Source organism: Microplitis demolitor, chromosome 1, assembly GCF_026212275.2.
Source record: "Microplitis demolitor isolate Queensland-Clemson2020A chromosome 1, iyMicDemo2.1a, whole genome shotgun sequence".
Taxonomy (NCBI): Eukaryota; Metazoa; Arthropoda; class Insecta; order Hymenoptera; family Braconidae; genus Microplitis; species Microplitis demolitor.
The window spans coordinates 802,864-817,921 of record NC_068545.1 but is presented as its reverse complement, the minus strand read 5'-3'; the positions used below and the strand labels follow the sequence as shown (position 1 = coordinate 817,921).

At 26.6% G+C, this 15,058-nt stretch overlaps 1 protein-coding gene across 3 annotated transcripts in view; it reads left to right on the top strand.

The window, feature by feature from the left end:
• The first annotated feature begins 2,836 nt into the window (after positions 1-2,836).
• LOC103569999 (venom metalloproteinase 3) overlaps positions 2,837-15,058 on the top strand; it is a 62,819-nt gene continuing 50,597 nt past the window's right edge. For all 3 annotated transcript variants that reach the window (XM_053742895.1, XM_053742879.1, XM_053742897.1), the window contains exons 1-2: positions 2,837-3,675; positions 7,802-7,901. The gene's annotated coding sequence lies outside the window, so the exon portion shown is untranslated. The remainder of the gene's footprint in view (positions 3,676-7,801; positions 7,902-15,058) is intronic.

Sequence of the window (15,058 nt, the reverse complement as noted above, 5' to 3'; positions counted from 1 at the left end):
ATCAACAACTTGAAATTTTTGGTTTTCTTAAGTTTTGAAGGCCACCATAAAATATTATTCTATAATAAATAAATAAACACAAGTGTTTTCTGCTCTAGCATAAATCTAACCTGGGCATTATTTACAAAAAAGTTATCAATAATAATAAATAATATCTTGTACCAATAATTTTATCGCACAATTGGTGAGGTAACGCATCAAATGCCCACTAGAATAAATCATCCACGTGCAAGTGTCATCTTAAGACACAGTTTGGGACATGTTGACGTATAAGTTCCCCCTTTCCTCTGATAGCGATCCCCTCGTCTACATTTCAAACGACAAAATGTCTATAAAATGGTTCTTCGATCGTCAGTCCTCAGTTCAAAAATTTATTTTATTCGGACACATTCTAAGCCCAGCGCCGTAGCTGTAGTAAAATTTACTAAATCTCGGTTTTGTGATTTATCACGCAACTTCTATACATACGCGAGAATTCCAACTGATCTGACACCCGTTCCATAATCGCAGATTCTAAGAAATCTTAGTCAACGAAATCTGCTGTTCAAACTGGAAATCACAAGTAAGTTTCTTTATATTCAAATTTATACAAAGTTCAATTATCAGGACGAAGCATCTTGTAGAGTAAGGGCTAGAAAATTCTGACCTACTGTTTTTATATTTCTCAATTAATTCAAAATTTTAAACTTCCCGCTATTAAAATTGAAAATTTTCAAAAAAAGGGAAATTATTGATTTCGTTGCGATTTTCGAAATCGACCTGTTCCAAAAATATTGTCGGACAACAATGACGTTTTCAGCAAAATGTATTTTTTTAGTCCAACTATTTTTTGAACTCTACTCAAAACCGGAAAATTATAGGGTTGGCCTACAGGATCAATCGTTTTTCAAATTTTTAAAAAAATTTCATAGGCTTATTTTTGAAATAGACATGAATATTGAAATGAGCTGCCGATTGCAGTCGAACAGCGATTAGAAGATGCGTAATGAATTTTTGAACTTTAAACTTCTGGTTATTGACTTTAAATTTTTAAAAAATTTCCATTTATTTAAATTTCTTGTTGACAAAAATTTTTCAAACAAGTATCTTGAATTAGACATTCAATTGCTAAAAATAAATTTTTTATCTTATTCGAACAATGATCACAAGTCATAATAAATTTCCAAATTTCAAACTTCGGTTATTGACTTAAAAATTTAAAAAAACAGCCTGAATATTTTTATTTCTCATACTCAGAAAAATTTGAAAAAAATTTTGTAAGCGTGTGTCTTGAAATAAACATAAAAACGATGGAAAAAAACTGTTGACGGTGTTCGCATAATAAATATGCTGAGTAAAATATTTTGAACTTTAAACTACCGATTATCGATTTAGAAATAAAATAAAAAAATAAAATTTATTTGTGTTTAAAGTTTATGAATTTTTATCTTGAAATCGACATCGAAGCGATTAAAATAACCATTTACGAATGATGACATGATAACATGATAATTAAAAGCATAAAAATAATAAATTAAATGAAAAAATGAAGTCACCGAAATTTCTCAAAAATATATTTATTTAAATACCAACAAATGAATTATTCAAAAATAGTTACTTATAGTGCAGTGTATGGCATAAATTACAAAAGTCAATGAAATCTTATCTCAGTAGTTATTTTTTTATTTTGACCCACAAAAAGGTAGTTAACAGTTGCTGCAAAAGTGGTAAATCACGTCGCTATAATAGTGCCCTTGTTTTGTTCTCTTCGGACCTTGTACCTCATTCAACGTCCACACTCCCGTCGAGTGTCTCCTTCTTTCTCTCGGGCCATTACCAGTACACCCAGAAGGACGAATGCAAAAAAATTAATACCGAAAATACCGTCCAATCCTTACCGACAATTTTTCAAATTCTTACCCATCCTGTCCCATTATGCACGCGCATACTTCAATAAATCAACACTCGTAAGCTCGTATCCCATCTATCTAATTGTAAGTCCTTAATTTCTAAGTCCCACTTTATTGTCCGCTAACGACTACCATAACTTTTCTTCTCTGTAAAAACTCATCCCAAAAAAAAAAAAAAAAAATAATTAAATAGATAAATTAAAAAAAACTCCTACCATAATTAACAATTTAAATAAAACATCAAGCAATATCCTGAAAATTGCGCCACTATCCAAATGGTCTCTTATTTAGAATCTGCTGGACCTCAACGTTCGAGTGAAAAAAAAAAAAAAAAAAAAAAAAAAAACAGGCAAGAAATAGCATGGGTCAACGATAGCTTTCCCAATATTTCGAAACAATAACTTATTAATTATTATCCTTAAATGCATTACATTGGCATAAATGAAGACGTATCATTAGATTACTTAAAAACATATATAAGTACATATATATAAAAAAATAACAAAGTACAGAGAACTGTCAAGGCCATAAAAAATTAATCAGTAGCTACAAATGTCCCGTATGTTAAATAAAATAATTGTTTGTAGTTAAAGTAAAAAGAGGGATTCCACGGATCGACGATAACTTTCCCGATTTTGAAATTACCGGCAACCGAGTCGTCTTTATATACATATATAATGTAAATATATATTGATGGTGTTACTAAAGCAGCAACAGCAGCAGGTATACATATTATAATGAAAAGGTAAAAGGAGAAGCCAAGGAGAAGGTGGTGGCGATTATTGTGATGGTGTTTGTCGTCGTCGTCTAAGACGTCGTGGTGGCAATAAAGCTGGTGGAGGTAAAAAGTAGTGGTAAATTAAAAAGTGGTGGTAAAGAGAGTAGGCGAAACTGACAGGCTTCTCTGCGGGTATACAAACACCATGTAACAATCGCGATCACTCGGAGTTTGTAGTCAAGCATAAGCCGCGAGGTCCCCAGTCACCGTGCCGGAGTTGTTGTCGTTCCATTCCCCACCTTACGTTATACTTATTAGTATTATTATTATTATTATTATTATTATTATTATTGTTAATGTTGTTATTATTATTATTATCATTTCTTCTTCTTAGTTCTTCGTTCTTTACATTGGCAACGACAACTTGTTGAGTATCGTAAGTCGGTTGTCCTCAGTTGGGCCGAGTCTGCTCACGCATTCGCATTAAATTTATTTATTCCTCTGGTAGACTTTTTTTTTTTTTATAAATTTTATACCTTTGTTTCCTTAAAACTCGGTCCTTGCTCAATACTATTTTACATATATTTATTTTTATTTTTTTTTTCATTTGCTCCGAATATTAAATCGCGTAATCAAGTGCTGGGATTTTATTTAAAAAAAAAAAAAAAAAAATTTTGAGTTTTTGGGAATAATAAAAAAAAACGCACGTGGATTGCGCGAAAATGCCGAGAGTGATATTACCGAGCGTAGTACAACGACACTATTGTAATACGGGAGTTTATTCACGTGATTAGTGAAGAAAAAATAAATAAATAAATAAATAAAGGAGAAGAAAAGTAATAAGAGAAAAGGAAGAGTAAAAGAAAGAAGATAACAGTGGCGTTAAGAAGTGAATTTAAACGATAAAGTAATCAAGAGGAAAAAAATAAATTTTTGAAAAAAATTGTTTTTTTTTTTTTTAATCACTTTTTTTGACTTTCAATCGTTTATCGATACTCGAGAGTGTTTTTTATCGTGATCGAGTGATAAAAGAGGAAAATAATTATTTAAAATTTTATATTTTTTAATGTAAGAATTTTTTTATTTATTATTATTATTTTTTTATTATTCTGAGCCAGAATTAAACTTGAAAATTTTCGGAGTAAACTCGGAGTAAAAATTCCCTTCAAAAAGAAGTTTATTTTAATACTAAAATTCCAAATCCGAAAACTTTCATCTATAAAAAAAATTTCGGAAATTTAAAATGAAATAAAATCTGTAATTACTCCGAATTTACTCTCAATTTATTAGAGTGTAGAGCTAGACAATGTGGAGCGAAATGAGCTCGAGTTTTCGCGCGACTTTTGCGTAATTCTTTCGTCCCACGAGTCGTGGTCACGAATGAGAAATGTCTATTTGTTTGCCGAGATTGTTATTATCATTATTATTATTATCATTATTAGATTCATGGTTTTTATTTAAATAAAGTAAAGGCGCGTAGCGAGCCGTAACATGTTCCGCGAACAGGGTGGAGAATGAGAGCAAAGGAAAAATCATTGAAAGTAATTTGTTTAGCTTACGTATATGTAGATGTTGATGTATTTATATATATTTATATATAATAGGTAAAAAAGCGTATATGGACACCGTGCTGAGGAGTAATCATGACATGGATAATTTATCGCGATTGATGCTTCATAATAATTTATAATGCACAGCAGATATATCGTTAACTTTTAGAATCGGATCGCGACTTAGGTATTTTCTAATCTCTGTGTTTTCACTCTAATGACACATATGTCTGCATATCTATTAGAGATAACGAGCTAAGAATAATAACACTGGGATAAGAGGTGATACTTTTTTTAATATTCAATACGCTGATATTTTTCTAATTTATGGGTAATTACTATCAGATATTAATTCTGGTTTTTTTTTATTTGTAAGTGAGTTCGCTGTAATTATTGATAAGATGATAAAATGATTGATAGATTACTGTTAAGGTGTCACGCATTTTTTTATTCATAAATGGGTTAATAGTGAGAGGGTAATTAATTAAGTTTGATAGAAAATTAATTAAAAAATTTAATGGAATTTTTCTTAGAAAAATTAGTCATTGGGAAATTCTGCTGGTAATTTTTGAAAATTATTGACGTAAATTTTTTTTGAGTTGATGGAAATTTTGAGGTAATTAATTATTATTTGTAAAAATTATCAAGTAGATTAATCAATCGATAGATGATTATCGACATAAATAGCTCGAGTTAATTTAAAAATATTTTATTAAATAGTTTAGTTAAATAACTACGAAAAAATATAATTAAATAAGTGAGTGAGTTATTAAATCAATAAATCAATCAATCCAGCGAAAATATATAGGAGATAAACCAGAAAATATTTATATTTAGTAGGGTAATAAAAATAAATTATTAATATTTAGAGATCTTTAAATATAAATAATTGCTTAATTTCCCAGTAAGTAGATTCCTAGATAGATATATGTAGAAATCGATTTTTTTTATCCACAAATTAGCCTAAATTTTTAATTAAAAATATTTCCATGGATTTTTAAAAATTGATAGAGTTATTAAGATTAAATGGAAAAGGTCACGTTTTTTTTTTTTTTCTTAAATTATCTTTCAATTAGTAATGACTTATTAGTGATTTTTTATTTCGAAATTAAAAAAAAATCATAAATATTTTTATTTTTGCAAAAAAAATTTTTTTAGTGATAATTAATAAATAAATTAACAAAAAAAAATAATGAGTACTTAATATAAAATTTATTAGTAATTAGTAGTAAATAAATTTGTAAAAACAAAAATATTAGCTGTAAAAAAAAAATAAAAAAAATTAATCGCCAATAAATAAAAAAAAAATTCATATAAATTTACTGAATTTCAAAATATTTTTAAACAGGTATAGATGCGAATATATATATATATATATATATATATATATATATATAAATGATATTACGTAACAAAACCAGGTTATAAAAAAAAATTAGTAAAATAGTCCATGACATTCGATCAAGTTAATTCGCGAATACTCAAAGCAATTTCCATGAAAATCCAGTCTTGCGTCTTTACGTACTTGGCGGTACTCGGATTTAACAGTCAAGTATCATGTCAGTTAACATATGTACTTGCTACAGTAATACAACTTGAGTTCACTTGAGTTTAGTTTAGTTTAGTTGAGTTTAATGCAATTCTTGAGGAGCGACGATAGAGAAATCATTCCCGAGACGAGTTTCTAGGCCGACGACGTTCTATACGTACATGCTGAAGTACCAGTACTACCATTACACTCTTCAATATTATAAATATATATATACATATACATATACATATACATATAAAACTACGAGACATGGATATTTTTTTATCCGCACTCTAGGTCATGAGTTTCAGTTTCATTTCCATTTCATTCCACTGAAATCCTCAGGCAAATCTCACTTTTGATTAATCGCACGCATGCGTTTATTTATTTTTTATGTTTTTCTATAAAACCATTTTTTAGAATAACACTGGCATTAAGTCCACTATTTATATGTTTATACATATATATAAACTCGCGTGAAGAAGAAAACTTGTAGTTAAGCGGAGGTTAAATTTCACTTAAGGATACGTCTGAGGATTTTTAGCTTCCACAAGAATCCATGGACTTTCTGTTTTTATTATATTAAATATATATAAATTACTGTCGATATTTCTCTTATCTCTTATAGAGGAGTGGTAGACGTGTCTAGATATCTCGGTATTGTATGTTACGGTTTTGTAAGAAATCTAAACTTATTGTATTACATTCCACTTATATTATACTTTGTACGATATATATATATATATATGTGCTGAGACTTACGGTAATTATAAAAATCTTATATTAGGGAGCAGCGAGATCAAATGTTGCAGTACTATTAAACTTCCGGATTCGGTATCGGTTATAAGTTTAATTTCTCTGAGTTATATATTTTTATCAGTCACTCGATAGATTTCACTTAACTGTCCCGGCTGACATTTTAAATAATTTCGTGCTCCAGTTAATTTTGGATCGGTCTTTTAATATTTTTATTTGTATGATTGTTTTGTTAAATTGTATTCATTTTTTATTATTTTTTTATTATAGAGATTTGTTTTGAAAGTCAAGTAATTGGATAATATATATGATGACTTGAGGCAATGAAATGTAATATTTAAATTATTTAAGGAGCTTAAAAATATATGTAGAGCATTGAAAAAAATATCTTATGTCTGTAATTAAATTTTCATTTAAAGATTTTTTAAAATATCGAAATTTTTATTTTTTTTTTTATTTCTGGGACAAAAATAATTATTTTGATAATTAAAAAATTTTTTTAACAAGTCTGCTATTAAAAAAAAAATATGAGTTAATTAAGAGTTCATAGAAAATTACTGAGGCGTAAAAAAAATTATTTAAAATATTTTTGTCTCGATTAGTCTACGCTTAAATATAAAAAAATTTTTAAATTATTCCATCAGCTGAAAAAAACTGTTTTGCGTATTAGTAAAAAAAAATTCCAACAAATTATCTAATAAATGTTCTGGTGAAAAGCAGAAAAAATCTTCTAAGCATAACAACTGTCAAAGTTTTATGACTCAGTCAAAGTCTCAGAGTTACAGAAAAAAAAAATATTTAAAAATGATTATCCGACTGTTTCATTAGCATTTAAATAAGCGTGATATCGTTTCGAAACGTCTGAGATTTCTTTCAACAAATCATTGACGGAGAAACTTGGTCATTTCCGGTCAGTTAAATATAATACTCAAAGCACCGTGATAATTATACGCTTAAAGTTATCCTTTGCTCTCGAGTTATCCATTTTTATCGACTAAATTTTCTTATAATTGCTAGTTAACAAATAAGTCTAATCAATTTTCAGTTCATAAGTAAATAAAAAAAAATTACGCGAATTGATTATTTCACTGACGTATCTTCGATTTAAGTTTCCATAAAAAAAAATCTACGAATTTTTTTTTTAAATTAATTGGCGGTAAAAAAAGTTTTAAATTCCGTCGTTTGAAAAATTTTTTTTCAAATTGTATCTTTTCGATCGGTTACGATTTTTTTCTGGCTCATCTGATCCATTAAAATTTTTTTTTTATTGATAATAATAATAAGATTACTGTCAGAAAGTAGTAAATAAATATAAGGTGTGTGAAAATAATAATAATAAATAAAAATATAATTGAAGGATGCCGAGTTATTTGGCTACAGTTACGATGGAAACATGAAGACCAAACAGGATCGTTCATCTGATCAGCAATATTATATATTTACCATCTATAAATGACGTAAGTCCCTTTTGACATTAAAACATAATACATATATATTAACAATAATAATAACACTCAGTATACATTCGAATCATGAATGAGCTGACGTAATACCGATCGTCAATTAGGATCCTCGTAATCGGATCCTCAGTTATTTAATGCTACTTAATAAAATATTGAAAATACTATATATGAAAAAAATATATATACATTTATTTATGTAATTAAAGACAATTAGTATGATTTTTTTTTTTTGAATAAATTATAAATTTAATATGCAAATTAGCGACGTTATTTATTTAAATATAATTAATAATTATCCGAAAAAATTTTGTTTACAAGACAGATGTTATTTAAGTTGTCGTTTTTTTCGCTCCTTGTCACGGCTCACAATGACAATGTTTGGCAAACCGAACACGTACTTAAGGTAAAAAAAAAAATCTCAAGAGTACACGAAAAAAAATCGCTAAGAGAAATTTTTTTGTCCGTCAAATCGTGACTGTATTTTTTATTTTTAAAAAATTTGAAAATTTTTCTGACATAAAATTAAATTAAATTATTTTCTCATACATTAATTTAATAATTACTTTAAATTGATGACTAGTTAAGTAAATAATAAATATTAAGAGTTCGTACTGCAAAAAAATTTGTTAATAAATTACTATTAAAAAAAAAAAAAATCTAATTTCCAACACGCAATAATGCAAAAAAAATCGAGTACTAATAAAATCTTACATGATAAAAATAATTATATTACCTAAATAAATACAAGTGATTTTAAATGGCAATCAGCCAAAGTGAAAGCCCATAAAATATATACATATATATATATAAATATATAAGTATACAATCCTACTCTCCACTGATCTATTTCTCACGATGGGTTCGGGAATGATTTAAATTTTAAGTATAAGTAATTATAAAAATTCAAAAGAATTCACGCATCTGAATGTCTATTAATGCGGACTTATACCCAACATTCAACCATAAACATACATATATATATATTCATACATAAATATACAGCATCAATAATACATATATGTATTATATGTATTTAGGGATAAAGCATACATTAAGTATCATACATATATATATATATATATATATATATATATATATATATATAAAAGTATAAGGAGATCAAGTCTGGTTGTAATGGTGGCGGTGGCGGCGCCCAATGAATATCTCCAGGCTTGCACGCGGATATCGTGAGCAACGATCAATTCCGGAGCACTTTCATTTCTCTCTTACTGTTCTCTGAGAGTCTCTGACACAATCCTGTCCATGAGTCTGCTGCAGTAACTGCCAGAGCAGATCTGAGCTGAGCAACGTCTTTTACGCTTTTATATACCATTACATTCATACTAAATTCACAACAGTATTATATAGCAAATCCAATGTAATGAGTAAATATAAACTATATAAAGTAAAGAGAGTTTTGCTTCTGCTGCTGTTACACTTTCCTCGGAACGACAAATAAAATTTTTGCTCCTAAAACGGCATATATTCATATATATGTAATATAACAACTTGCCGGTAAAATACTCTCATTTTCAATAGCTATATATATATATATATATATATATATATATATATATATTTATATATGTGCAGCCTACTCGATTTTCTTCCATTATATATTTATTATAATAAAGACAAGCAAGCGTTTAGTATCGTACGCGTAACTGACCGTAACGATCTTTAAATCCATGACATTATTCATTTTTCATTTAAACATCATTTTTATATTTATTGACGTTTACACGTTTGCGTTACCTATTTAGAACTTCCGCATTGTAAAATTGACAATTTTCATATAATTTATAATACGTGTTAAAATTGTTATTCTGTCTAATAATTTTTAAAAATTATTATTGTCTATTGTTACGTTTTTTGAACCATTTCAATGTAAAATGTAAAGGAACAATTCTCTTAATTTGAGATGTCTAAATAAATTAATGGATGATAAAATAAGTATTTGTGAATTAAATATTTAATTATTTTTTTTGTAATGACTTGACGATCTAATCTTGCAGCGCTTTCACGCGTAGCACTATTCTTGTTGTTAATTATTATTTAGATTCACTGACGGGTTTCCTTCCGCCTTTAACTCTCTACTTCCTATATTTACCTTATATATATTATATATATATATATATATATATATATATATATATCTTCTTTTTGCAGCTAAAGTTCCGTAATAGTTGTATTTTAAATGGATTAAAAATTAAAATTAACAATAAAATTAATGAATTTTGAGTTTTTTTTTTAAAATCGAAATATTGAAAATATATTTTGATTTTTTGTGTTTTAAAAGTTGAAGTGATGACATATTTTTTTTTGAAAAAAAAAAAAAATTAGTAAAGTAGCCTATACATTTAAAAAAAATTATTTATTCACTGTAACGGTACAATCGTGTTTTCAGAATCGAAAATTTGCAATTCAAACAAACTCTTCTCCATCTTATTCTTGCATCGTTAACTATTTTTGATGACGCCGTGTGTTATAATGACTCTTATTATAAGAGATAACAATATAGATATACATTAACTGATACCAGTGCTAAGAAGTCAGCTGTTGACAATTCCATTAATTACTCATTTTATTTACTTTAATCTTATTTTATACTGCAATTAGAAATTCACTTAAAACTTCTAACAAAATAATAGTATTTATTGTAAACAAGTGTTTAGTATTTGAACTTAAAAGTTATTAAGAGAAATTTCTTGTCATAATCATTTTTAAATTCAACAACTCAACGAGTTTGTAAATAATTTAAATTTTTAATTTTTTTCAGTAAAAAAAAAAAATTTCCAATATTTTTATAAAAAAGAAGCTTAAAATTTTAAATTAAATTTTTAAAAATAGAAAATTTTCAAAAACACAATTTTTGACTTCATATTTTTTGTCTCGGTATTAATTTTTAAATTTTCAAAATAAAAAAAAAATCTCACTAGTCTAATATTTTTCTAAAAAATTCCTGAGCCAAAAAAAAAAAAGTTAATAGATACCGTAATGAAACAAATTAAAATACTTGTTATCTTTCCTTACACTATTTCAACATAATAAATTAAGTAAAAATCAATATTTAAAGTATATTAATTAAAATAAACATAATTAGATCAAGATATGAAAAACAAATTGACGAAATATCAATTTACAAACGTGTTAATTTACTTCAATACGCCTTTTGATGACAAAAATAGTTTAGTAAAAAAAAATTAATTTAAATTAAAGAAAAAAAAAATAAAAAAAATGTATTACTCATTAATACTAATATACCGTATCATTGATATCAATCAGCAGTGTTGATCAACGTAAACTCACAGTAATTGCATAAAAGTCAATCGATTTTATTAATCTAACTGAGCCATTTATTAAACAACTTCCCAATTAAATCACAAAAAAAAAAATAATAATAATAATATTTCAGCTCATATGTAAATCTATTGCAATAACTGAGATATAAATATAAATAAACATATATGTAGTAATTTTAAATTAGTGACATAAAAAAATAATTGTAACAAAACACATGAATCAGCAAATGTAAGAGCACACACATATATATATATATATATATATGTATGTATGTAGATATCAGCAAGTAACGAATGAATCTTGTATGCCAAGAATACAAAACGATTGCAAAATATATGAAACGACGATTCCTCAAGCATCGAAAGTCTTATTTATTTGAATTTACATCCACATCTATGCTACACTAGACTATCATTCAATCGTTAATTGCATTTTACTCTCAACTCACCAGCTGACTTTGTAAACTCACTACAAAAACAGCCTCGTCGCTGTATTTTTAAAATATTTTTTACAATAAATTACTAAACAAGCGAATTGTCTAATTGATATTTTATCTGTTTTCCCTCGAGCGAAAAAATTATGACGAAAAATAAGTGAATTAATCGTAATAAATATAAATAAATAAAAAAAAAAGGAACAAGTGAATGAAGTAGAAAAAACGTCAGGGACAAATAGACAAGAAAACTCGTTAATCGCGTATTAATTTGGTTAGAAAAAATTTAAAAAAAAAACTAAAACAACCACAACAGCCCGAGGGAATTAAATACACGCCCGTTTGTATAACCAAGGTCGCGATTAAACCAGTGACTGATTCGACGGTCGAGTTGTGACACTTAGTATGTATTATTGTTGCAAAAGATTCGCACGAGTTCGAAATTGTTTGTACTAATGGAAACTCATTCCAGTCGCTAATATCTTTCACTAATTATCCAATGGCCTACATACTTTTATAAATTACCTGCTATTGATATTTATTTTTCGCTCTTATTTCAAATTCGCGGGTTTTGTCTACCGAATACGATTTAAAATTTTTTTTTTAATTTCAAGCGGGAGGGGGTTAAATTTATGAGTGTGCAGCACATATGACAAATTTTAAATCACAAATAAACTAATCAACCAATCAAAAATATGAAAATAAAAAAAAATCCGCATACTGATTTTCCAATTTTGCAAATGCGCATTTTTTATTCAAGACACTAATTTAAAATTTAAAAAATTGACAATTGTCAGCTACATTAACACTCATTAATTTTATTGAGATTTAAAAGTTTGCTGATAAATTGTCTCATAATAATTGGAGCAAATGTGATAAAGTATAATAGAGAAGGCGGTGTAATTCTTAAGTTTAAGTGGTGTGGGATCAAGGCACACGAAAGGCCGCTGGTACACAACACGATTTATTTAACACATATATATATATATATATATATATATATATATATATATATATATATAAATGGGGATAAAAATTTACTTTCGATCGTAATAGTTAGCATTGAGCCGGTTTACTCACGTGGAGCTCCGCGTGAGCATACGAGGGTTGGAAAGGTTGTCACAAAAAAATGTAATTTTTAAAAAAAAATATCAGTTAAAATTAATTTTTAAAATTAGTGTGGTATTTAATAGATAAATTTGAAAGTTTATTTATGTAACGGATAAAAATTATGAATTTTTAATGTAAAAAATAAAGTAAATAAAATTTCATTATTTTCTCAAACATACATTACGTTAAATAAAATTATTCATGTACATTCTTATAGCATACGTTACCGTAACTCGTTTCATAATACAACAAACCTCCCAATAACGGCCTCAAGATAAAAATAAAAAAACTAATTAAAATAAAAAAAATATATTTAAATCAGATATAACTTGAAAAATATACCGGTGAATTTATTCAGTAATTAGCTTCCGTGTCGGTGCTTTAAAGATGTAACCAGTGTTCTGTATTTAAATACCGCCTCAGACGTATCAAAATCTGATTGACCATCTAAACCTTATACTTAAACTCACACTTACACTAATCCGATCTCGATAATACACCAACGTACCAACCCGTTTAAAGCTACTTGACAAAAAAAAAAAAACAAAATTTATATATAATCACATTTATAGCAGTCAGGTGTTAACTCACGATAGCTCATCTCACACATGCATCATTATTTTTAAAAAATCAACAAAACTTGTGGGTCCGGAATTCAAATTTATTTCACCATAAAAAGACTTAAAGTAATAATCGAAGATAATTATTTTTAAAAATTTTAAAGGTCAAAAGTACTAGAAAAGTAGAGTACGCACTCTAAAAAAAATTTTTATTATCAATTTTATCTAGAGAGTCAGGGCATAATGTGAATGCTGGTCAGTTTCATCCAATCAATCGGCTTCTTCATATATTATTATAGGATATAAATATAATGTGTAAATATAAATCTTATATATATATATATATATATACATATATAATACAAGTAAAGCGTGGTCGCGTCGTCGATACGGTGAAAGCTGATATTTTGTAATACTTAGCTACTATATATATATATATATATATATGTATATATATATTCAATATAACACTACTCATTCGGCTCCATTCCATTGGTATCTGCAGGTACGGTCACCTGGACATGTTTAGCTCCATATATTCTAGTTATATTGAAGATAACAGAGAGTAATTTCATTTATATTTACTTTGGATACTCAATTGACGGCATTCTTATATATATATATATATATATATATATATATATATATATATATATATATATATATATATATATATATATATATATATATATATATATATATATATATATATATATATATATATTGTTATTAATAGTAATATATATTTATGAGCTATCATATTTCAAGTATTTAAATACTGATGAAAATTTTTTTCAATTGTTGCGTTTATCGGGTATTATCTATAAATATATATTATATATATGAATAGTATAAATTGTATAAGAAATAATGTATTTACGCTTACATTAAGTCACACCCTAACCAGAATCCTTATCATTTACAATCACATCTAAATTGTTGAGTCGATTTGCTGGTTTTTATTTAGCGATAGATCGAATCGAGGGCTTGAGATAAAAAAGTTATTTTGTGTTAAATAAAAGGCATTATTTTATTTATAGATATTGAGACAAAAATAATATAAAAAATGATATTGAAACCTTGAATTCGAAAGTCGTGTACCTTCGTCTCTGCCTTGTTTTTATTTATTTATTTATTTAGTTTTTTTACTTTTTGTATTATTAATATTCGATGGGAAATATATTTATATGTTGACCTTGACAAACAACTTTAAACTCGCAACTTGTAGACTTTTTTTTTTTTGGTTTGATTCAAAATAAAAAATATTAATTTGAAAGCTTGATAATTAAATTATATAATAACACTTGCTTAATTTTATTTCATTTTTTATTTATTTGACAGAAAAAAATAAATTTTTATTTATTGATTGGTTTTAATACCAATAAATATATAAATATATATATCAAAAATGGAAATCGATCAGAACATTTTTTTTTTTTTAAACTTGATATTAAAATCGAAATAACTAATAAACGATGTGGAATTTCAAAAAAATTTATCAGAGACAATTTGTAAAAAATAAAATTCTCTACAAAAAAGATTCTATGATATTTTTTGATAAGTTTGATAGTTTCGGCGGAAAAGTAAAACGATTTCGAAATTTTCTCAAAATTTGACTTCAAGCTCTATTAACTTTTGAACAGATAAATTTATCAAAAAATGATAAGAGACTTTTTTTGTAGAGCGTTCAATTTCCTACAAAATCATGTCTTGACCTTATCTGTACTACGAGCCATTGCCAAGAT